The sequence below is a fragment of the Dasypus novemcinctus genome, chromosome 29 (assembly GCF_030445035.2).
Source record: "Dasypus novemcinctus isolate mDasNov1 chromosome 29, mDasNov1.1.hap2, whole genome shotgun sequence".
NCBI lineage: Eukaryota > Metazoa > Chordata > Mammalia > Cingulata > Dasypodidae > Dasypus > Dasypus novemcinctus.
In genome coordinates this window covers 15,913,327-15,939,158 of record NC_080701.1, presented here as the reverse complement: position 1 = coordinate 15,939,158, position 25,832 = coordinate 15,913,327, and the positions used below count along the sequence as shown (strand labels likewise).

The following is a 25,832-nucleotide window of genomic DNA, read 5'->3' as shown; positions in this document are numbered from 1 at the left end:
GATGTGATTCCTGGTATCCAAGGTAAAACCCGTGAGTGAGAACCCAGGAGTTGTCGAATGCCTATTCTGAGCTGTGAATACTGAACACCTTGACAAGTACAGTTAACAGCTTGTGGGTTTCAGGGCTTTCTAATGCTGCCCAGTGAAGTCCACACACACTGTACTAGACTGCTCCTGATTTCTCCACCCTAGTGTGGTGTATGGTTGTTTCAAATCCAAAATGAAAATTTTTAAAAATCATGGTTTCTTTCTTCTTATTATCTAATGGTACTGTGTGATTTTTCATTTGAGTCAGAGCCATTCAGTAAAGTTGAAACCAGCACATCCTTTTCAGCATATCTTCTAGGGAATAGATTAATGGGAAATAAAAATATGACCCTGTGGTTCATTTTGGCCTGATTCCAGCTGTGTTGTAGATTAAAAGTACTTCAGCGTTTCCCTGTCTCACCCTCCATCCTGATTTTGTGTTATTCTATCCTAATTTTCTTATGTATCTTGGATCGGTGAGTGTGCTATTTTTCTCATAACGTCATTCACCAGTTCTAATCCTCTAATTCCTTTTATGCAAGCTCAAAGATATCTCTGGTGCCATTATTTTTTCCTGAGCACTAGCTCCAAGTTACTGGGGGAGGATTTCTTTTCAAGTTTGGCGTCTGAAGGGCCTGGACCATAATGTCCAGTGACTGTCCACTGTTCATTACTAGACAGAAGGGACTTGATGTGGTAGGAAACCTGAATGAAATGGCTGTCAGGGCGGTCATCAGTAACAGCAGGCTTTCCTGAAGGCCTAGCCTGGGTGGACGGCACTGCTCTGGGGCCCCTGCATGCCAGCGCAGCTCTCAGGTTGCAGAAGATAGAATTGGTTCTGACAGTTTGCTAGGCCAGAATCTCAGTTATGTACTAAACTTCATTACCTACCATTTGATGGGAGAATCAACCCAGTAACTTCCAGCTCCCATTTGGGAAATAATTCTGAGATATTTGGCTCTATTGATGAGGTTCAGACAGCTACTTTACTGGCTAACAGGAATCAACAGACATTTGGCACATGGACATGCACATGTATGCACACACTCAAGGGCTCATGCCAAATAGGTATCAAGTGGGAGATGCTGGCCTTTCACTTGAGCAGTTTTCAGGGCATGTTCATGGATGCTTCCCTATGGGCCGTTTAAAGGTTGGGCTGCTGTCCTCTCCCAGCCACCAGTAGGCAGCCCAGCCGCTCCCACTGGTGCTGCCCCCTGCCTCAGGGCCATTTAGCAGGAAAGTGGAGATTCCGTCGGTTCCATTCTCAAATGCCAAACATTTACAGTGCATACCAATCCTCTGGGCAGCAATAGAATCACAGAAAAGGTGACAGCTTCCTGGGATCAGGGCAAGGCAGAACTCTAGAAATAAGACTATTTCCCTGTAGAAGGGTCACTTAGTGATTCATTGAAGGGCATCAGTTTGAGTCCTCTGGTGCCCTCCCAAGAACCCCATTCCTTCCATCCCAGAAGTTACACTTTTATCTCCAGGATCTATCTAACCCTCAGACATTTTCTTGAAATAGATAAATAAGGCATCACGATCAGAATGGAGACCACCTTCTGAACCAAAGTCATGCCACACGTTTTTATTAGATTGGGTTCCCAAAGCTGGGATTGTCCCTACACTAGAAGCTAGACTGTTGGGCTGCTCTAGTGCCTTATTCAGAGGCACCGAAGTCTATACCACCTCCCTTTCTCTGGTGTGCCTAGTCCTGTAGTTTTCTGATGGGTTCCTGGTTATTTATTACAACCGCAAAACATTATAAAACAAGGGCATCTTAGCTATGCTTTTCTTCATATATCTCCAAAGAAGGAATCTATACCATTTCCTGTGATGAAGAACTGTACAAATTCTGAATGAATTTTGAATTATTTTAGATAAGGGTGTAGGGTCACATGCTACTCCCTTAAGATCCTACAGGTGTAGAGTTGAAAGTGACCTGAGCTCTTTGACTGTATGAAGTCCTTGTCTAACTCAAGAACCCTTCCAGTGGCTTCCCTAAAATATACTACTTCAGTCTGTCCTGACTCTTTGGTGACAGATATCACATCTTTTTTTTTTTTAATCAACTCTTTAAAGGTGCTGTTTACATATATTAAATGCACACTTTTCAAGTGTAAAATCTGATGAGTTTTGGCCAGTATATCTTGTAGTCATTGCCCCAGTCAATGACGACAGAGTATGTCTCTTACTTCCAGGAAGTTCCTTTGTGCCCCACTGTAGTCATCTCCCTTTACCCCTGGCAACCACTCATCTGATTTCTATTACCAAAAGTTAGTTTTGCAGGTTCAAGGAGTTCATGTACTTTGAACTTTGAAAAAAGTATGCATTGTACTTTATGTCTGGATTCCTTTGCATAGCCTGATATTGCTGGGATTCCTCTGTTTTCCGATCAAGACAAGACTAAATTCTGATTTTCAGACTATGTGGTAGATATATGACAAGGGAGAAGACTCAACTGAGCAAAACTGCTTCCCTTTTCTGCCAATGCAAGGGAAGTCCTGGCCATATTTTTTCTTTGACTGGCGCTGGAGTGTTGACCAGCTGTCGGGATTCCTTGGAGGTGGGATTTTCAGTGGTGTTGGAAAGTCTCAGGCAAATTGGGATGAGTTGGTCATCTTAGTCCCTTCTAATAGGTAATATAAAAGAGCATTAAAGGACCATGAGTATGAACTTCTAAGCAATAGGGAAAGGACAAGAAAAATGGGCATTTTATGTTTCTTTGCTTTGAGGCTCTCAGCTACAAGTAACCCAACTTTGGGAGGTCTTGCTGGAAGCCATCTCCAGCTGGAGGATTTTGCAACCTTTCCCTGGTTTCAGCTGACTTTCTTTATATTCTTTATAGTTTCCTAGTTTATTAAGGACATACTTTATTTTATTATTTTTCTACCATCCAGAATGCTGTTTTAAGAGCTCTAACATTACCAACATTTAATGTTTTAAAAATAAGAGTATGAAGTACATATTTGAAAGCACTAAGATTTTTAATTATTATTATTTAAGGATGCTTGGTTTGATGGACTCCAGCTTTATTATTTTGTTATCAGTTTAATTTTTAAAATCCAGCCAACTTCTCAACCATGTTCTTATAAGACCTTGTTCTAACATACTTCTCTGAGGATATGTGCTACCTCATTTACATCTGAAGTGATTCATTAAATAGATATTAGCAGAGGACATCCCCCTGTTGATTGTACAAGTATGCTATAACCTGCCAGCCTTCCTCTGGGGGCAGATGAAATCCCTGCAGCTTACTGTACCACATCCTTTTACACATAAATTCTGAAATGGATTCCAAGGACCATATTTCCCAAGTAGCTCTGGGGATGATATGGCAGACTGGAAGTGTGTCTGTAAGCCCTTACATATTATACAAAGTTTGTGAGGCATTTTTATGCTTCTCTTCAGAGTGTGTCTCTGACTTTTCCTTTAATTTTTTCATTTATCCATTCAATCCAGTATGGCTGAAGTCCTTATAAGCAAAGGAAATTGGACATGAGAGAGAGAAGCCAAAGGGAGAATCTAGAGGCTAGAAGTCAATGAAAACTGGAAGATGCTGGAGAAGATGCTGTCCTGGGCATTGCCATATGGCAGACAAGCCAAGGACCAAAGATCTCTGACAGCCACCACAGAATACAAGTCTTTAGGGAGAAAGTATGACCATGTTGACCCCTGATTTTGGACATCTCCTAGCCTCAAAGCCGTCAGCCAATCAATTCCCATCGTTTAAGCCAACCCTTTGTATGGTGTATGTTTCCACAGCTGGGAAACCAGTCTCATCCTAGGGCTTTATATTCCTGAAACAAGGCTTGTAGTATTACCTGAACCCTTTTGAAAATTCAGAACTAAAAATATTTATTTAAAAGATTTGATTATCCATTGAAATATATAGTCAATAAATACAACATAAAATAGCAAAAAAGATCACACATATAATACATAAATATATTATTAAGGTAGAATTTCATTTTTAAAAATTACGCAGTAATGTATGAATGTTACTAAAGTGAAATGTAAAAAATGAAGAAGTCAACCAAGCAAAAAATGAAATTTCATATGTATTTTCTCAATCCCTATTCCAGTCAGATTAATGCATATCCTTCCAGATTTTTTATGTACAGTTGGTTACAGCCTGCAGTTTTGTCTGTTTATTTTTTCTTAAGTTGAATCATGCCATGGATATATCTGTCACTTGCTTTTTTCACTTACATATGTTTTAGAGATTTTTCCATGTTATAATATACCAGTTTACTTCATTATTTTTAAAAGCTATCTTGGTTCTGTAGTATGGATGTGCCAATTTTTTTTTTAACCATTACTCTGCCAATGGCTAATTAGGCATTCCTCTCTTTTTTGTTATGTTACTATGAGCATACTTGAGTATATCTCTTTGCCCATATGTGCTATTATTTCTCTAGATATCTGAGAAAGGAGTTGCTGTGTCAGTGGATTTTTTTTTTGCAATTTTTTGCAGAGACTGCCAAATTGGCCTCTGAAAAGGTTGTACTAATTTCCACTCCAACTCTGAATTTTTTTTTTTTTTAGAAGGCACTGGGGAACAAACCCAGGACCTCATATATGGGAAGCAGGTGCTGTACCAATGAGCTACACCTGCTCCCCTGAATTTTTTTTAACATGTGAAAAACTTGAAGCAAAATAAAAAGAATAATTAAATTTTGCAAGCTCAAATAGCAAATTAAGAAAATTTGCTCTGCTTTTTAAAAAAGGATTTATTTTTTCCCCACCCCCCTCGTTGTCTGCTCTCTGTGTCCATTTACTGGGCACTCTTTTTTGTCTTCTTGTCTTCTCTTTAGGAGGCTCTGGGAACCAATACTGGGACCTTCGAGAGTGGGAGAGAGGTGCTGAATCTCTTGTGCCACCTCAGCTCCCTGCTCTGCTGCATCTCTTCTTGTCTCTCCTGTGTGTTTCTTTTTGTTGCTTCATCTTGCTGCACCAGCTCTCTGCTTAGGCCAGTTTGCTGCATGGGCCAGCACTCCTACATGTGCCATTTACCTTCACCAGGAGGCCCTGGGAATCGAACCCTGGACCTCCCATATGGTAGATGGGAGCCCAACTGCTTGAACCATATCTGCTTCCCATGCTCTGCTTTTCAATTAGCAATAATTGTGCCTTGGATAAAAATCATTGGCTATGATGCTGCCACTGCTTAAAGCTCCATGCTCTGCTTTTGATGAAATTTTGTTTATTGTTTACTTATACATTTTATTTGTATGAAACTTCTTAGAAAAGCTCCAGACACTTGGAGTATTGATTTATTTGCCATTTATAATTTTATGGGCTTCTCATGAGTTCAGAATTAGAATGAATCTTCATATTTCTCCATGACTGCTAAGGTGTTGCCATAAAATAAACACTAATGGAAGTGTGGTCAGCTTGGAATGACCAAGAACTTACTTCCCATTAAAAGATCTCCCATACGAAAACTCAGATTAAGTCTGGTTCTTGGGAAGCAGACTTGGCCCAGTGGTTAGGGTGTCCGTCTACCACATGGAGGGTCCGCGGTTCAAACCCCGGGCCTCCTTGACCCGTGTGGAGCTGGCCCATGCGCAGTGCTGATGTGCGCAAGGAGTGCCGTGGCACGCAGGGGTGTCCCCGCGTGGGGGAGCCCCATGAGCAAGGAGAGCCGCCCAGTGCGAAAGAAAGTGCAGCCTGCCCAGGGATGGCGCCGCACACACGGAGAGCTGACGCAACAAGATGACGCAACAAAAAGAAACACAGATTCCCATGCTGCTGACAACAGAAGCGGACAAAGAAGAGCACACAGCAAATGGACACAGAGAACAGATAACTGGGGCGGGGGCGGGAGGAGAAGGGGAGAGAAATAAATAAATAAATCTTTAAAAAAAGAAGAGTCTGGTTCTTTCGCATTTTTTTTTTAAAGATTTATTTTTTAATTTATTCAAACTCCCCCCCCCCACCAGTTGTCTCCTTGTCTGTTCTCTGTGTCCATTCACTTGTGGTCTGTGTCCACTTCTATTCTTGTCAGTGGCCCGGGAATCTGTGTCTCTTTTTGTTGTGTCATCTTGCTGCATCAGCTCTCAGTGTGTGTGGCACCACTCCTGGGCAGGCTGGACTTTCTTTCACACCAGGTGGCTTTCCTTACAGGGCGCATTCCTGGCGTGTGGGGTTCCCCTATGTGGACCAGCTCCACACAGGTCAAGGAGGTCCTGGGTTTGAACCGCAGACCTCCCATGTGGTAGGTGGATGTTCTATCCATTGAGCCAGGTCCGCTTCCCTAGCATTTCCTTAATATTTCATTTTCCATTCTTTTTTTTTTTTTAGGCACAATTGAGGATTGAAACTGGGACCTTATACGGGAGAGGTGGGCACTCAATCATTGAGCTATATCCGCGCTGCTCATTTTCCATTCTTATAACTCACTAATTCTTTCTCAAATCATTGACTGTCAAATTTTTTTACAAAGAATTAATAACTGGATGCCACGTGTTATGGTTTCATTATTTTTTATGAGGTGGTAGTATCATTTACTAGTCTACTATGAAAGATTATCATAAGCAATTAAAATAAAATTGCTCTACTTGTCAGAGTAAGTGAGGCAGCAGGAAGTTCATAAGACAATTCCATGATTTTTTTTTTTAATTTGTTTCACCTATTTCTCTCTAACTTAAAATATCCTTTTATGCACACAGAAACCTTATGACCTTATCAGGTGAAGATGCAAGTCATGAAATCATATAGGTAGGAATGTGAACTGAAATTTCTGTTTGCTTGTTTTTTTTTTAAATAAAATTTTATTGAAGTATATCATTCATACAAGAAAATACATAAACAATAAGTGTATAGTAAAATTTGTGAATTTACAAAACAAACATGCGTATCATCATGCAGGGTTCACATGCATCACCCCAACACCACCACCTTGCACTGTTGTGAAACGTTTGTTACAAACTATGCAAGAGCATTGTCAAAATATTACTACTAACTATAGCCAGTATCTTACATTTGGTGTATTTTCTCCCAACCCACCCAATTAGTAAGTCAGTTTCACTGGACCAAAATCAAAGGATCAGCGAGATCACGCTTACTCTGGGAGGTCGAGGAGAGCAATGCAAGGTGTTGCCTCTTCCCGCTTCTCGTGGCCACTGGCCTCCTGGAGCTTGTGGCTGCATCACTTCAATTTCTGCCTCTGTGGTCACATGTCCTTCTCGTCTGTGTGTCTTATTTCTCTCTGCCTCTCAGGATACTTGTTATGGCATTTGGGGCACAAGCCTTTCCCAAACAAGGTAACATTTGCAGGATCCAGGGATTAGGAAATGGACATATCCTTTTCTTTTCTTTTTTCAAAATATTTTTATTACAGGAGTTGTGAACTTACAAAAACAACCATGCACATGTGTTGAATTCCCATACAACACCCCTTCACCAACATACCATACCATGGTGGAGCGTTTATTGCAGATTGTGAGATAATACCATCAGACTACTAACTGTGGTCCATAGCATACATTTGGCATATTTTTTCCATACCCCCCTACTACTATGAACACAGTACATCTTTGGCATTGATGCAAGAATTGTGGTTAATTGTACAAATGCAAGAATGTCTGTGAACTAGAATGGATGTTTGTCACTATTATAGGGTGGTGGGGATGTGGAGAAGCATGGGAAAAATACAATTAATGTAATCTTTGTGGACATATTTTTGAGGGAGTATTTTTCAAGCTGCCATGAACTCTTTCCTCCCTGATGGATTCTTGTTGTTAGCACGCTCTACTTTTACTTCTTGCTCTCTTTCTCTCTCTTTTTTCTAGAATAAGCGAAGGTCTGACTTTTGCAAAATAGAGTCTGGAAATGAATTTATTCATTCTCCGAGTATTTTGAAGAACCTACTGTGTTCCAGACACTATGCTAGGCTCTGGGATCAAGTTAACAAGAAATGGTCCTTTCTTGAGGCTTTCCCTGTCTGGTGGGGGCTAGACAGGTGCACATATAACTACAATTAAGTATGACAGATGTTACGGTTCAGGTCTATATAGAAAGTGATGAAGTAACTGAAAGGGGAAGAACCAATATGAGGAGTGGGGCTGCTTAGGAAATGCTCTTGCAGTAGTGTTCATCTCTTGGAGTCCCATTTGTGGTAGCAATTTAGTCAATTTTAGAAAAAGCGGAAAGTTTTCACCTACAACACTGTTCCTCCAGCCCAACCAGCACGCTTCCCAGATGTTTGGCCAAGGATGAATTCCACTGCCATTCTAATCGATGGAACTGCAAGTCCCAAATATCTGACCAAGAATGGCTTAGAGATAAAGACATTTATTTATTAAACTAACAAGAAGTCTGGGGTAGGCGTGCCTAAATTTGGCTTAGCAGTTGCCTTTGAAGATGTCCTTCTCCTCTGCCATTTTTCCACATGTCGGTGACAACTGTAGCAGCTGAAAGCTCTGTGACCTCACATATCCAAGCACATCCAACATCCCCCAAACTTTGCTCTCTCTGAGCACCTTCATTTTTTCACCCCATGTCTTGAACTTTTGCCATCTGCACCTTGTCTCTTGTTGGTTGTCTGCTCACATGTACTGCAGCTTTAGAGGACAAGGACAGATCAATTCACAAAACAAGGTGCTTTGCCTGTTAGGCTTCCCTTGTCTTGAGAAGAGTATCTGTGGGGATTTTCATTGCTTATTTTTGGGCCCATTCTGTTCTTTCTTTGAACCACAGTCTTTACAGGATAGGGTGCTTTTAGATAAATTTCATCTTACTCTGAGTATGAGCCAACGTAGCATAATCTCACTGTGAGTTTTTGCTCAAGACATTCATTTGTGACTCCATTGATGAGTTGTAGTCAGTTTGTTCCCATTTGAATCTTACACACATACACACCTTGCACACAAACGCACACATATATATGGAGCCAATCCCCTGAAATGCTGAACACTGATTTTCTTCGAGTGGTGGGAGTAGGGGTGATGTTTCTTCCTCTCCTCATTTATTTCCTTCTTCCTCCTTTTTTTTTTAAACCTTTTGATCTCAGTAAACTCTTGTACCGAGCATTTATCAAACTAGAAATTTAAAGGAAAACATTTTAAATAAAAGAAAAATTACAGGAAAATGTTCTTGTCCTTTGTTTTATGTTTTAACTGTCTTCCTCTTTTTGTCTGCCATAGGAGAGTTGGGTCTGATTTGTTTACAGTGTTAATGCTGAGCCTATAAAATATAATTTGTACATTGTATATGAGGGATTTTAATGTTGATATAAAATCCTTGACCAAGGTTGTCATTGTTTTCTTGTTACTGTGATGAGGTGGTGATACTTTAGAGAATCAAGCTGGGTGCATCCTAGGCATAATTAACTTTGGAACACAGTGATTTATTCTGCACCATTTCTCTCTTATGTAGAGCAAGATGCTAACTAAGATGATTAAATGGAGTGGAACACTGCAGGTTTTGAGAATAAGGTGAATTTTATTTCTCCAGGTCATAACTTCTAATGCTAATGAAGATCAGCTGTAACCCAAAGACTAATGGAGTAAAATGACTTGGCAGTTTCATGTCAATACCTGGTAGATGGACTTTCCTTGGAAGTAGCACTCACTTCGTGTCTTGATTATTGGTTTCAGAGAATAAGACTTTGATCTAATTATCTTGGAGATTGATTGCTGATTGTACTCAGTATTGACTTCTGAAAAATGTCCCCCAGCCGTATGTCTAGGGCATACACATGGACAGTGTGAACTGAAGTTTTAGTTGGTATTGAAATGACAGCAGTAGCAGGTCAAGTGCATTAGGATACAGTGCATCTAACTTATGAAAATAGATTTATGTGTGTTTTTTACCCACTTTTCATAGGAGTTTACCCAGCCCCCTAAATTGGAAGAATATTGAAGTGAATTTATCTCAACATATACACAATCTAATAATACTGTGTGATGATTAAAAAGAATAGGGCAGAATATATGATGTTCAGCATCTGTCCCTGCAATATTATTTAGGACAATTCCGAGTCCCCAAAGTGCCCCCACATCACATCTCTTCCTCCCTCTCCCTGTCCTCAGCAACTACCGTGGCCACTGTCTCCACATCGCTGATACAGTTTCTTCGATTACTAGAGTCACAATAGTCTATCAGTCCACTCTAATCCATATTTTATTCCTCCATCCTGTGTACCCTGGGATGGTGATGTCCACTCTACCTCTAAACCAAGAGGGGGCTTAGATCCCACATGGTTGATGGATGCAATTCTCCTGCTTGCAGTTGTAGGCACTCTTGGTTCCCTGGTGTGGTGGTTGCCCATCTTCATCATAACCCACTGAATGGACTGGGGGAAGGTGTAAACTACAATGTAAACTATAATCCATGTGGTGCAGTAGTGCTCCAAAGTGTATTCACCAAATGCAATGAATGTGCCACAATAATGAAAGAGGTTGTTGATGTGGGAGGAGTGGAATGGGGTGTGGGGTATATGGGAACCTTTTATATTTTTTAATGTAATATTTTTTGTGATCTATGTATCTTTAAAAAAAAGGCAGTTAAATCTAAAAAAATTTAGAAAGAATAGGGCAGCTCTATATGCACTGATATGGAAATACCTCATGATAATTGAAAAGGCCAGGTTCACAGCAGTGTTTATAATGTTTTCATCTATATGAAAAAAGCAATATTTCCTTAATTCTAAAATTCATTTTTTTGGTCAAGTTTTAACCTCTCTGAAATCAATGTGTGTGTTTTGTTGTTGTTTTTTTAAAATAGTTGATGGCATCCCTTTGAGCATTGTCAGGCAGGCATTAGCAGTGATTGAGCATGCGTGCCTGAGCTGGGTTGTTCTTTCTTCTAGCATGTTGGCAACTATAATCCTTTGATGTTTCCATCAACAGACCATTTAAGGACCATTTGAGAAAAGAATATGAGTATCTTAAAAACTTCTTTGACAGCTCGTAATATCAAGAAAACATTGTCATAAAAACTTGGGGATGGCCATCAGTGGTTTGGAAGAAAATCACAGAGATAAAAGTGGAACACTCTTTTTAAAATATAACCAGACATTTTAATTCCATACAATGTATTTTACTTAAACAAGTTTTTAAAAATCTTTTTTTAAAAAGATACACAGATTACACAAAATGTTACATTAAAAAATATGAGGTTCCCATATACCTCACTCCCCACACCCCCACTTCTCCCACACCAACAACTTCTCTCATTAGTGAGGTACATTCATTTCATTTGATACGTATACCTTGCAGCACTGCTACACAGCATGGATTATAGCCCACATTGTAGTTTACACTCTCTCCCAGTCCATTCAGTGGGTTATGGCAGGATATGTAATGTCCTGCATCTGGAACGTTCTTTTAACAATACTGTATTGCTAACAGTCTTAATGGTACAGTGCATAATGTTGTGCAGAAAATACAGACATCAAAAATTCTGCACTGAAAAGTGATTGGAAGAGATAGAACTCTGAATGTGAAGATATTTTCAACACTTTAATTTTAGCTTGTGTTTTCTGTAAGTATTGACAAGGGTAATAAATGACAAAAGACCTCTTTCAATAAGCATAAAATAAAAATTCTAAGTGATAAGAAAGCACTGTGTCAGTTTAATTGGCAATACTTTCCTTAGTGACACAAAAATTATTATTTTTCATCTATGGTTTATGATTCCCAGATTAAATTAAATTTGGAATCTACCTTTTCTCTCTCCCTTCCAGTTACCTATCATCCATCCTTCCATACATTAAGTAAATTTTTTAACCTGTAAAACATAAAAGAAACTGGTCACGGGGGGTGGGGGGGGTGGGTATGGGGGGATTAAGGGAGATACTTCCATATATAATCTTTTGTTTGCTTTATTTTTATTTTTATCAAAGTTATACATGTAATAAGCGAAGAACAAATAGTTCTCTCCTGAGGTCACCACTTTCAAGACTTCGTCTGATTCTTTTGGCTATCGCTACAACTCTAAATAACATGCTGTTATTAGTTTCTTGATTTTTCAGCATTAGGCATTACCTATGGAACTTTCTCTCTTGTAAAGAAGAACTTACTCTTTTACCCTCTCCTGTTTACCACACTCGGTCACCTTTCCTGTATCCCCATCCTCAATTTGTAGTTATATTATCATATTGGGTAGCTCAATATTCATTGTTTACGGTATTATGGCTATACAAATGATTTTCATGAGGAACAAAATAAAGCATAGATTACCTTTCTTTTTCTCTGTAGCTTTTTGTTTGCCCTGACTCTTATTTTTTAATTGCTTTGTTTTCTATGCTTATCAGTAATTCAGCTCCAAATTCTTTGACTGATCATAAGTAATTACTCCTGTCTTTCTCCTGCCATGTCCACTCATATTTATGTTATTCTACTTTGAATTTCAGCTATTGGTTAACATTTACAGTCAGAATCCTAAGATCCTTTGGGGGCTTATTTTGTTCATTTTTAAGGTCATAGAGTCCCAGATTAATGATTCCTACCTAGAAGGATTCAGAAAAACCTTACATTTTAGGAATGGCTATGCTTCTTTGAATTAGTGGTGTTGTCTTCTATGTCCAGATGTCTTGGCTCTAGGCATCTTGGATCCTAGAGAGTGTCTTAGTTTCCTATGGAGGCTATAACAAATTACCATAAACTGTGTGGTTTATGCTGGTTTATCTACTATCCCTGTGTGCAACCACAGGCATTTAAGGATATATCTGTCAAATCACTAGCTGGCCACTAAGGTAATAGAACAGGAACTTGGTGGCCACAACAACAAAGAACACAGACTTTACAAAATTATTTCAGAATAGGCAATAAACAAACAAAAACCTCAAATGAGGTGCTGTCCCATTCAAAGTGGTGGAGTGAGACATTCTAGGGTTCCATTCCCCCACACATACTTTGAACAACCAGCAAGACTTGGCAGAAACATCTTTCTCAAAGCACCAGTTAAAGGATTGCAGTAACAGGGTGTGTACTGAATCAAGAAAAAGTGAACAGTAGGATCTCCTGGTGTCCTTGATGGTCCTTCCCCATCCCCTGAGCTCTGACTAGGCATAGAGCTGGTCTGTACTCCCAGTGCAGGTCTCTGGTCCCAGTTCCAGAGGGAACAGAGTAATCCTTATGTATATACTAGGAGCATGTGTGTTTGTACTTCAGCAGCAGATTGGAGTTCACAGAACAAAGAATCGGTGAACTTGAAGATATGGTAATGGAAATCATTCAGTCTGAGGAGTAGTCGGAGGAAAGAATGGAAGAAAGTAAACAGAGCCTGAGAAATCTGTGGGACACCATCAAGCATATCAATATATACATTGTGGGAATCCCAGAAGGAGAAAAATAGAAAGGGGCAGAGAATATTTAAAGAAATAATAGCTGAAAACTTCCCAAATTTAATGGAAGACATGAATCTACACATCCAAGATGCTCAGTTGGACTCCAAATAGGGTAAACCCAAATAAACCAACAGTGTGACATAGTATAATCAAACTGTTGAATGCCAAAGATAAAACAAGAATTCTGAAAGCTGCAAAAAAGAAGCAATGTGCACATATAAAGGAGGCTTAATAAGGTTAAGTGCTGATATCTCATTAAAAATTATGGAGGCAAGAAGGCAGTGGGATAACATATTTAAATTGCTGAAAGCAAAAAATTGCGAACGAAGCATACTATATCTGTCAAAATTGTGTATCAAAAATGAGGGCAAGATTAGGACATTTCCAGATAAAGAAAAGCTGAGGGAGCTTGTTAAACAAGACTTGCCCTACAAACAATGTTAAAGGGAGCTCTACAGGTTGAAAATAAAGGACACTAAACAATAGATGGAAGCCTCATGTGAAAATAAAGTTCTCTGGTAAAGTTAACAAACTGAGTAAATATAAATGGCAGTATAGGTATTTTGGTTTGCATCTCCACTGTGTTTGTTTTTAGTTAGGCCAGTAAAAAGACTTTATTGAGAAATGGGGGGAAAGAATAGAGCTTGCTGAGAAATGGGAGAGAAGAATGGAAATATGCACCGAGATTTGATGCAGGCTCCTTGACACAGAGAGGGCAGGCTTTGGCTTGTGTGGTCACCTTTTAAGCTATTCATTATTCCTCCCCTTGCTAATGCTAAGGAGAGAGACCCCAGCTGTTACTGGTTACTACACCCATGGTGGGGGCCAATGGTGAGGACTGTTTGGAATATCTGGGGGCTCCCCTTGGCTCTGGAAGAGTCCCAACTGGGACCTCAGGGTTGAGGTCAAGGTCTCAGTGGGTTCTTGTGGCCATGTTATATGTTGACCATGTTTAGGCTCATCTCAATTCCCTGTACTAACCTAACTTCACCCTCAGAGAGTTCACACCCTTATTCTTAAGGGGGTGCTAAGGGATGGTGGTCACTCTTTTGTAGTTACTTCCTGCTGGTTAGGGCAGTGGTCCCTACCTGACCTCTGGACCTGGAAGATGGTTCCAGCACCCTGATTGGAACTGGATGAAATCCCTGCATGACTAATAAGACATTGATTCTGTAAGATATAAACTTGATTAGAATTTTGAAGATACCTGGCCCCACTAAAAGGATAAAGAAGATTGTCGTAGGTGGGTCCAAAAAGGGGCCAGCCATGACATACTGGACCACTAGAGTGAGAAAGACCAGGTGCCTTCAGAGGCTGCCTCCTCCCAAAGTTGATGGGAAACAGCATTCTTCCTTGAGTTCATTTATGCTATTGGTTAACTCTAGGGAGAGATTGTAGTAGACTGCTGCGTTTGGCAGTAAACTGCCAACCCCAGTTCCACAGCAGTGGTTATGCTTAGGACAGCTAGTAGAGGTATGAAGAGAGGCACACTGCCTTAGTCATAAACTCACAAAGACAGTGTAGGCAATAAAAAGCAAACAAAGACAGTACTCAAGAGAGCCATTCCTTTATCTTATAGGCACATTCACTAACTACTTAGAAAATGAATAAAGTTTACCAGGACTTTTAACATGTTGACTATCCCTCCGCATATGATCTTGAATAGAAAAGATATCATAATCATCAGGCATATGGGTACAGTACTTAATACTCATCAATGCACAAGTTCCTCTTTCAGCTGCAATTAATAGATTTAAGCTCCAGGTTTGCAATACCATCCATGGTATCTCTCTGTGGGAGCAGGCCATAATGCCAACTGTGTTTCTTTAAGTTCTACTCAGTACTCTGGTAATTGTTGCTTCACTTGGAATGCCTTTTACATAGCCAGCATGCTATAGCACTGTTGACCCTAGAGAGAGACTGGGAAGCAACTCAACTTTTTACTTCCTGTATGATCTAAAAGGCAGTGGATAAGATGGCATGGTAAATCAGTGGTTGTGGATTCATAACGTATGAACATGTACTTTGCAAGAACTACATAAAGATGGGGGAATGGAGGGGTATAATAGCATAGTTTATGTATGCTTTTAAAGTTAAGTTGTATCAAACTAAACAAGATTGTTAAATTTAAGCCCTATGGTAACCACAAGGAAAGGTTACTAGGGGTGGGGAGCAGGGAGAATGAACTGTTTATGCATAATGGGTGTAGGGTTTCTGTTTGGGGTGAAGGGAAAGTTCTAGAAATGGATGGTGGTGAGGTACTACAATACTGTGAATATGCTTAATCCTGCTGAATGGTATGCTTGGGAGTGGTTGAGATGGGAAAATTTATGTTGTATATATGTTTCTACAACTAAAAATAAAAGAGTGGCTAAAGAGACAATGACAATTAAATGAAATACATGATCCTGGACAGGATGTAATAATGAAGGAGAAAAGTCTCAAAAGGACATTATTGGGACATAAGAAAAAATTGAAATAAGCTTTAAATCAATGGTATATTTCTTGAACTTGATAATGGTACTTAAAGTACATTACATCTTTGTTATCAGAAAATGTACATGAAAGTATCATTTGGTCAAGGAGCATGTTATGTGCAGAAAATAGAAATAGATAGGGAAGCAGATGTGGCTCAACTGATAGAGCTTCTGCCTACCATATGGGAGGTCCTGGGTTCGATCCCTGGGGCTTCTGGTGAAAAATAAGAAGAGAAAGTGTGCCTGCATGATGAGCCAGTGCCTGCATGAGTGCCCACGTGGTGAGCCAATGCCTGTGTGGTGAGCCAGTGCCTGTGCAGTGGGTCATGCAGCAAGATGATGATGCAACAAAAGAGAGAGAAGGTGAAGAGCAGCAGAGACCAGGAACTGAGGTGGCACAATTGACAAGGAACCTCTCTCCCCATCAGAGGTCTCTAAGATAGAATTCCGGTGGATCCTAGAAGAGAGAAACTGAGAAGAAAACACAGACAGAAAACAACAGCAACAACAACAAAAAAATCCCAAACAGCAGGGTGGGAGGAGGGGAAGGGGAAAATAAATAAATATATAAATCTTTTTTAACAAAAGAAATAGATGGATAGACAGATGGATACATGGATGGATAGGTGGATTGACAGATGGATAGATCGGATTATACAGCAAATGTGGCAAATGTTAAAATTGATGGATCTGGGTATTATGGAGCTCTCTATATGGGATTTGTATTTTGCAACTGTCCTGTAAGTTTGAAATTATTTAAAAAATAAAAAGTTAAAAGAAAAAGAAAGAACTGGGTGGCTTAAAACAAAAATTGATTTCCTCACAGTTCTGGAGGCTAGAAGCCCCAAATCAAGTTGCCACAGGGCCATGCTTCTTCTGATGTCGGTAGGCTCTGGCATTCTTTGTCTTGTGGCATAACTCAATTTCTGCTCCCATCTCATGGCCCCATTCTCTTTCTCTGACTGTCTGGGTCCAATTTCCTCTTTTGTAAGGACACCAGTCCTTTGCATTAGGGCCCACTCTAATCTACTCTGGCTTCATCTTAACTGATAACATCTTCAAAAATCCTATTTACAAATAGGGTCACATTCATTACATCACACTCGAACGTTTCTTTTCGGGGGACATACAATTCAATCCATAAAAGAGGGTAACTAGAATGTCAGACTTGGAATACCTTCATGTGGCTTTTACTAAGAATAAGTTCTTCACTTGGCTCGAGAGATAGTCATAGACCCTGATACAGGGTGAGGTAGCCTTGCCATGGAAACTTCAGGCCAGCAATCACTCTGAACTGGCCTTGCCAACCCTTTGATGACATCTCAGTCCCTTGTTCCCTCACTCGGGGGCAGTCCCTTCGGCCGGCACCGCCAACTGTTACTCCTCTTTGCTCCATGACTTGCTCTCCCTTTTCTCTTCAGAGCATCTCATTCTCACTTCTTTCCAATTATTACTGTGGAAGAAATGGAGTTTCATCTAGTGTTTACACTTAGAAACTGTCATGAGTGCTTTAGTTTGCTTTAAGCTTATTGTAGACATCTGTAGCTGGGAGGAAGCAATTTTAATCTTTATTTCAAACCACTAGAAGTTGCAGAGCTTTGTGAAGCAAAGAATTTAATTCAAAGCAGGAAATGAGAAAAAAAAATCAGTGAGGTCACTGGAAGTTTAGTTTCATCTGAGGTGATTCACAATAGGTATAATTTATGAGCTATTGCTGTTTCCTCCAGTTCTTAGGTTTTGCCAAAGACTTGTTTCATAAGCTTTAACGTCTTTTGGGCATAGAAGTTTTAATTTCAGATGGGTAAAAGGCTCTGTAGTAGAATCTTTTAGCAAGAAGAGAGTCTTAATCCTTTTACATTGACCATCAAGAAGCACAATGGAAAGGATTTGTAATTTGTGATAAAACTTAGAATATGGTCACACGCAATTTTACTTGAGACCTTTATCGCTCTCTGGACCAGGTAGCAGTCATCAGTATTCTGCATATTTTACTTCATACCTTAGAGAAGGGATTTACAACACAGTACTTGAATGAGGAATGGGATTTTAGTTTCAAGTGATTTGTTGGCTCCTGTCTTAAAGGGTATCACATTTTTACATTTTATATAGTCCCTTCTTTAATAGGAGGCTGGCATTATTCTGCTTCCACATTATTATCAGAAGGATGAAGGGGAAAAATATCTCCAAGGAGGTAGAATTGTAAAGAAACAATATTTTTAAACCCAGGAGCAAGAGAGCAAAGAGAAAATTTGCAATAGAAATAATAAATTAATCAGATGGAAGTCCTAGATGATGCTTTTGAAATAGGCCTTTGTATTAATCATAGAATGATAGGAAAGCGGAATTTTTCTAGATATTTCAAACAGAAGGAATTGTTACAGTGACAGGATCTACTGGTGAGCCCCTTGTCAAGGGAGTTTGGCAAATGACTGCCCTAAACGGTACTGAGCATAGCACAGAAGGGTGGGAATGGAGCTGAGAAACTAACAGGCCAATGACTAACATAGTCTCCTTTGGGAGAAAGAGCTAAGGTCGTGAACTGAGGTTTAGCTGAGTGTAGTAATCTTGGGTAAAAGACACTTGAACTACTAAGCCTAGTGTTTGAAATCCTAAAGGAAGGTGTGATCTGTTATAGGACATTGGTGTCTCTGTAAAAAATTAGTTTCTACCAGAGAGAAGTTCTTCACTTTAAATTTGCTCCTTTAATGATGAATTTATATAGAGCATTGGCCCATTGATCCATTTTGTTGGAGATTGTTAAAAAAAAATAATGAGAAGAATCTCCCACGTACATGTTGTTTTGTTCCTTGTAGGAATTAAGAATCAGTGTATTTGAAGTCATTCCAGGAAAAAGGAACATAAGGAGAAACTTCATATGATCATATTTATTGTTAGTCCAGCATGTGAAAGTTTTGGAACTTATCAGATATCTCTGCATTGAGCTAATTCTTCTATATGTTCTGGATTTGTGTGGTGTTGGAGTTAGAGGTATATGACAAGAGTTTCTATAGGTTTATACTTGATTTATTGAAGAGAGTATGTCACATACCAAGGATTGTGATTATCCCAATTCTGTGTACCTGAGATCTATTAAAAAAAAAATAAAAACAAAGGAAGAGTTATGCTTAAAGGTGGAGCAACTAGCTTATGCTGAAGGGTTCAAACACTTTGGTGGTGATATCAATGGAGAAAAAAAAGATGGGAAAAGGATTGAATTGTGGGGACTAGTTTAGTCTGGGCATGGTAATTTGTGGTTTTCTGTGGGATGTCCAAATGGAGAGTGTTGGCAGGCTATTAAGATATCTGGTTGAAGGAGCACTGTCTGGATGAAATATAAATTTAGGATCTATCAGTAACTAGGTTGTAGTTAAATTAGTGGGAGTGTAGCAACTGTCATGTCAGCGTATTTGTCATAAATTGTTGAAAGAAGTCATTTATTTCATTTACAATTTCCCTACACATGGTTCTTTTGCTCCTTTTATTTGAACCTATAATTAGCACTATACCCATTAAATATATGTCCCGGAGACTTAAATCTTTGTTCTTTTTATATGCCAGTTGAGCCCTGAATCACAGCAGAGTTGTAGCCAGTACCTACTCTTTAATTCATCGGACTCGCCCAAGACAATTAACAAATTATTGTGATGGACAGTGCCCATCCCCCAAAACAAAGTATCTACAACTACAAATAAGACAGTTCAGCCATCTGGCCCATGGGATCTAAGCCTCCTCTCTATCAGAAGCCGAGGGGCATCACCATCCCTAAATCCTCAAGATTGAGGAGTGAACAACCATAAGCAGGGCATGCAACCATGGACCAAAGTAGACTTATATTGTCCTAGTAATGGAAGATCTTGCATTATTGATATAAAGGCAGTGGTCACAGAGGTTCTGAGGGGAGTGAGGGAAGAATAGATGTAACATGGGGCATTTTGGGGACACGGGAATTGTTTTGCATGATGTTGCAGTGACAGATACAGGCCATTATACATTTTGTTAAAATCTGTAATATTGTGCGGTGTGAAGTGTAAACCATAGTGTAAAATACAGAACACAGTTAGTAGCAATGTTTCAATATTTGTTCATCATTTGTAACAAATGTATCACACCTAGTGAAAGACGCTATTAATAGAGGAAAATGTGAGAGGTGGATAGGTGGGATATATAGGAATCCCTTATATATTTTCCACCATATTTTTTATGTAACTTTTTTATTATCTGAAACTTCCTTAAAAATAAAGTTAAAAAAAAAAAAAAGGCATGCACTAAAGGGAAGTAATCGTCCCTCCTGCTCTCTTGCTGCCCAACTATATGGGATGTAATTGCTCCGAGGTTTTCCATCTGAATTTGTGCCCTTGGTTTGAGGAATCACAAAATGTATAGGAGAGGATGACTGGCAACATGGAAACTTAGTGTTGGTTGAGAAGGTGCCCCTTGACACAAGGCAAGGAGTCTACAGGCCAATACTGTATACCCACCCATGGCCATTGAGCCCAGGCCTCCCCCTTGAACAGCACACTCCAAGTATCAGGACCCCAGAATTCCCTGCCGCAAAGACCTAGAGCCCACTTCCAGCACCTACACTAGCCTCTTCCTTGGTTTATCCTCCAAATGGCATGCTGGGGTGCTAGTGTGCACCACAGGGCCCAAAGGTTGGCCAAGGGGCAACTGCAGAAATGTGGACAGAGCAGATTGGGATGTCCATCTCCATGGACAAGGTGGAGTAGAAGGAGGAGGAGCATCAGGCACCACCACATTCTAGCTTGGAACTCTGAGGGCTGTGAGAATTCTAAATTTGGTCCTAGCCTTCATCCTTGAGTTCCTTTGAAGAACTTCAAATGTTCTTGCTAGCAGGTTTTGGGGGACAGAGGTTATCTGGCTAGCACTGCATGGTCTGAGGAGAAACCTCAGAGACAACACACTGGGGTGCTTTAGGAAGTACCTGGATGGTGCGGCGGGGAGGGTAGAGCCTGGAACAGGGCATGAGTGGACCCCTGCCCTCCCCCAAAGAGGAAGAGAAAATTATGTCTCACCTTTGGTAGTCCTGAGTTGAATGGAAAGGAAGTCTTGAGGGAGCAGCTGAGGGTGCATCAGTGTGGCAGTTTGGTATTATTTATGAATTCCAAAAAGAAATATTGATTATGTTTGTAAACTGGTCTTTTCCTCTGGGCATGAGACCCCTTTGATTGTATTAAATTCAGAGGTTTCACTTTTACTTTATTAAATTGACCACATCATTAGGACATGCAGGGTTGAGTTCCCGCCACGTTGGTGGGCTTTATAAATGGTTGCTCAATCAAGAACACGGAAGTAGATACACAGAGAAGAACACAGAGACAACTCCATAGACATGGCAGAAGACCCTGGAAGAGAGATGAGCCTGATAGTTTGCAGCTGAAGAGAACAGAGTAGCTTAGAAGCCCTGAGCCACGAGCCTTATGCCAGCCTACAGCTGAGAATGGAAGGAGCTGGAACCATGGAGCCTTTATAGGAAGAAGGAAGGCTGAACCCTGCAGACATCCCTGCCATTTTGCTTCAACACATGGCAAATAACTAGGTGTGAAAGTACCTCTTATGGTACCTTGAGATGAACTCTTCAGGGCCTTGTGACTGTGAGCGTCTACCCCAAATAAATACCCTTTATAAAAGCCAAGAGATTTCTGGTACTGTGCAGTAGCATCCCTTTTGGTTGACTAATACAGTAAGCAAGTGAGGGAGAAAACCTCAACCTCTTTTCAACCCATTCCAGGCTCTAGAGAGAATAGTGATCTTTGGCAGACCATGATGTTAATTTTGAATACTTTTGAATTTTGATGTTTATTTGAATCCACAATTAATTGATGTGAACTCTTCTTTACATGTACACAGACATACACACATATATTATCATGGTGGTATTTATGTTAAGGTAGAAGGATGAAACACTTAACAGCTTGTTAGACTGCTATAGAGCTTTTAAATATTTAGGCATATGGTACATGGGACTCTATACTCTTGCTTCAGGCCCTACATGTGTTAGGGACATGCCTGCCTGGAGGAAGGGGATGGTAAAGTTATTGACTGCTTATAACACAGGCTCAATAAAAGGCTTGAGGAATCTCCATGCCCAGGGGTAGAATAGACAGACACCTAAATGAACACATGTAATTGAGAGAGGGTGACATGACGTAGACTCATAAAAGGACTCGCGAAGAGAGACAATGGGAGAAGTGGGAAGAATAAGGATCCAGGAGAATGTATGAGCTCTTTGAGTTGAGTGGCCTGCCAGAGGCCCTCTGAATTGGTGGGGTGCCTGTGTGACCAGTTCCTGTGATCAGAATTTAGCCTGAGGTAATAAGAGCTCTTCTGAGTTAACCCTTAGAAACCTTCCAGAAAATATGACCTGATGGGCTTGTGTGTATGACTTGAGAATATTCATGTGAAAAGTCTTGGCTATGAGCTATGCAAATACTAGGTGGTAATATAGGAGGCAGCCCTTTGTCTTAAATTATTCTTCCTCAGACATTTCAGCTCCCTCTGTTGGGGTATTTTTTGTGAGGCCACATCATTTATTTTATGATAGAAGTTCTTAGAAGCAAAGATTACTTTTGGACAACACTCTTCTCTTCTCCAAATTAAGGCATGCCATTTTCCTGAGTTGACTAGGTTTTTCACATCGTTAGGGAGAAGGTGGTGGTATTTTTGTGGGTGTGCTTGAGAGTTTTAATAGAATCAACATTGTGGCAGGGCCGGGGATCTTTCTGGTCCCTTAGCCAGTCTGAAAATTCTGGCCCTCTCCTCACCTGGGTTTTCTGCTCTAGGTGAGTGAATCATACTTTAATAAAGTGAGTTAATAATGCATGTTTCCTTCTGTTTTCACCAATTTGTGTGGGAAGAGTAAAAGGAGTGTATGATTCTGCAGAAGGAAAGGTTTAACTACCTAGGATAAAGTATTGTCACAATTCTGCTTCTCTGCTATTTCAAATTCAGTCTCTATAGTCAGCAATCTGGCAGCACTTTCCAGCATTCATTTGATTCCATTTAAATTCCATGTTGCGATTCCCTTTACAATGCACTTTAGTGCTTATGATCTGTTTGTCAGCTGTTATTTAAAGGAACAAATGAATTTGTCATTATTCAATAAACACAAAATAACCCAGGAAGATAAAAGGTTGAATCATAGTTGTTAACCATATAGATGAAATGTAAGAGCTACTGAAGATGAATGTATAAAACTAATGATTTGCAAGCTAATCACATTTTTATAGACTTACCATAGGTTGATTTTCATTTCTTTAAAAACCCCAATTCCAACTCTTGTCGTAGTGCGCATTGCTGTAGTCAGTGAGAGCTAAATAACGTCATTTTTTCCTGAGCCACATCTAATGCCTTTTAGAAATTGATCAATATCGACATTTATATTCTAGGCCATGATATTTCAAATAAAGTACTTTAGGTCTGCCATGGCTCTAGTTTCAGTATTCCTGAGTCTCTGGGCTTAGGGGAGAAGCTCATTGGGGTAAATGACATATATTTTAAAAATATGCCCCAGAGGTATAAGAATCGTGTATGGTATGCATGATTGTTTGTTAACTCACAACTTCTCAAATAAAAGAAAAAAAGAAGAAAAAAACTGCCCCAGAGAATTTTAATTGGAAAGAATCTAACAGAAAATGTATCTTAATGTGATCTTTTATGAATATGCACAAGTGTGTGTGCATGTGTGTGTTTCAAGGAAATGACTATGAAATGCTTTTTTATGTAGCAAATAATGAGAAATGATTCTGGAAAGTTAGGGCCCTTTAGCTTTCCCCTCATTAAAGAGGTATCCCCTTACTGTTAAAGAGAGCCCTACACCTGCAAACTAAACAAAAATCAGATGAATGTTTGAGAATCTCACTGTTCATTTTTAAAAAGTCATGCTGCTTTTTAGTACCAGAGCATAAATATTTCTTGTTTAGACTCTGCAGGCTTTTTTGCTACATAGATTGTATGTGTAAGGGACTTCATGCTCTTTTCCCCTTCCTTCCACTATCACAGTTCTAATAGCCACTTGGCTGGAGGTGTGATGGGCTTGTAAGCCTTCATCTAGTTATCATGAATTAATGGCTCATTATAACTGGTACTGATTTCAAGTCCTGTTTCCAATTACCAGCACATCCTGAACGACCTGGATATGGCCACGAAAGAGTCTAGACACAGCCATTTTTAGTTCCTCCTACACTTCACTGATACAGATAGGCAGAGATGAAACTCAAGCCCTCTCTATTTTCTGAAGCACTGGGGCAAGCTTTGTGTCTTTGCTTTCTTACTCTGCATTTGGGTCTTGGCTGTGATTCCTCATTTCTGGCTCATCCATGTGCCACCTGATGATTAGCAGTTGACAGCCACTAGCATTTGAGTCGTTCACTCAAGACCCTTGTGCCTGATTTCCCAGTTAACTGTGGATCTACTTTTCTTTAAATCTTATCTCCTCCAGGCTCCAGTCCTCCAACTTTGATTCCTGCCTCCGACTCCTACTCAATTTTATGGATTCTAATTAGCATCATTTATTACTTGGCCTATTTAGACCCTATATCAAGCAGCAACCACCTCAATGCAATGAATTGCTTTTCTTCTCAAGTTCTTTTCTCTTTTGTGTCCTCATGTTTCTCCATCTTAATGAGTATTAACCTATGCCAACTATCCAACCAAATTTGTCATTGAATTTCAGTTGTGTGGATGAGTACTCTTTCAGAGGTTGAAGGTCAAAAGTAGCAAATGCCAAGTAGAAAAGTGTATACCCATTTTTATGTGTTAGTCATTCTCTGCAGACTCACTGAGAGTAAAAACCTGTTACCGAGATAGGGGCAGACATGTTCTTCAGCAACTTCTTTGTACTCAGTACACACCCTCCAACATAATCTTATCTAATCTGTAATTGTTTAAAAGCCTTTTTAAAAAATATATATTTTTAAAAGATATATAGATCACACAAAATGTTACCTTAAAAAAAAAACTGGAGATTCCCATATGCCCCACTCCCCACACTCCCCACTTTTCCCACATCAACAACATCTTTCATTAGTGTGGTATATTCATTGCATTTGATGAGTACACTTTGGAGCACTGCTACACAGCCTGGATTATAGTTTACATTGTAGTTTACACTCTCCCCCAGTCTATTCAGTGGGTTATGGCGGGATATATAATGTCCTGTATCTATCCCTGCAGTATCATTCAGGATAATTCCAAGTCCTGAAAATGCCCCCATATTACACCTCTTTTTTCCCTCTCCCTGCCTTAAGCAGCTCCAGTGGCCACTCTCTCTATATCAATGACATAATTTCTTCCATTGCTAGAGTCACAATCATTCTATAGTAGAATACCAGTAAGTCTACTCTAGTTCATATTTTATTCCCCAGTCTTGAGGGACTCCGGGATGATGATGCCCACTCCACCTCTTAATTCAGAGGGGGCTTTGATCCCACATAACTGATGGATGGGATTCTCCTTCTTGTAGTTGTAGACTCTCTTGGTTCCCTGGTGTGGTCGTTGACCATCCTCACCTCCTTGTTAGCTGACCTGGGTAAGTCTAATGACCTGGAGAGTAGGTGTTGAAACTCTGCTGAGGCTCACGGCCCAGCTGGCATGTGGATAGCCTAGAGATTCAAGTCTCTTGGATGTACACTTACCAATTCCAGCACCAACTATAGGTTCAAATGAAATGGACAGAGAGGCATGTGTAGAGAAGTCACATCTGAGTCCAACTCTTGTCACACTCAGGAGCACAAACTCCAAAGCAGGGCCCACTGTAAAAGCCTTTTTTGACTGATTTCTCACTGATGTACTCTTGACACTGAAGGATTTATATGTATTGGACAGATTGTGCACTGGCAGTGAATAATTAATTTTTATGCAATTATAAAATTATTCTACCAAAGAATGTGCTGGAAGCATTTATTTGGAACATTTTTTTTTCTCAGCAGATGCTGGAAGACAGATTTTCTTGCCATTTCCTTACATTTTAAAAATTTAAAATCAGCGGCTTCAAAATCATCAGCGTGAGAAAC

General features: G+C 39.9%; 1 protein-coding gene across 10 annotated transcripts in view; it reads left to right on the top strand.

Annotated features, from left to right (window-relative positions):
- FUT10 (fucosyltransferase 10) overlaps positions 1 to 25,832 on the top strand; it is a 119,824-nt gene that overhangs the window by 63,549 nt on the left and 30,443 nt on the right. The window lies entirely within an intron of this gene.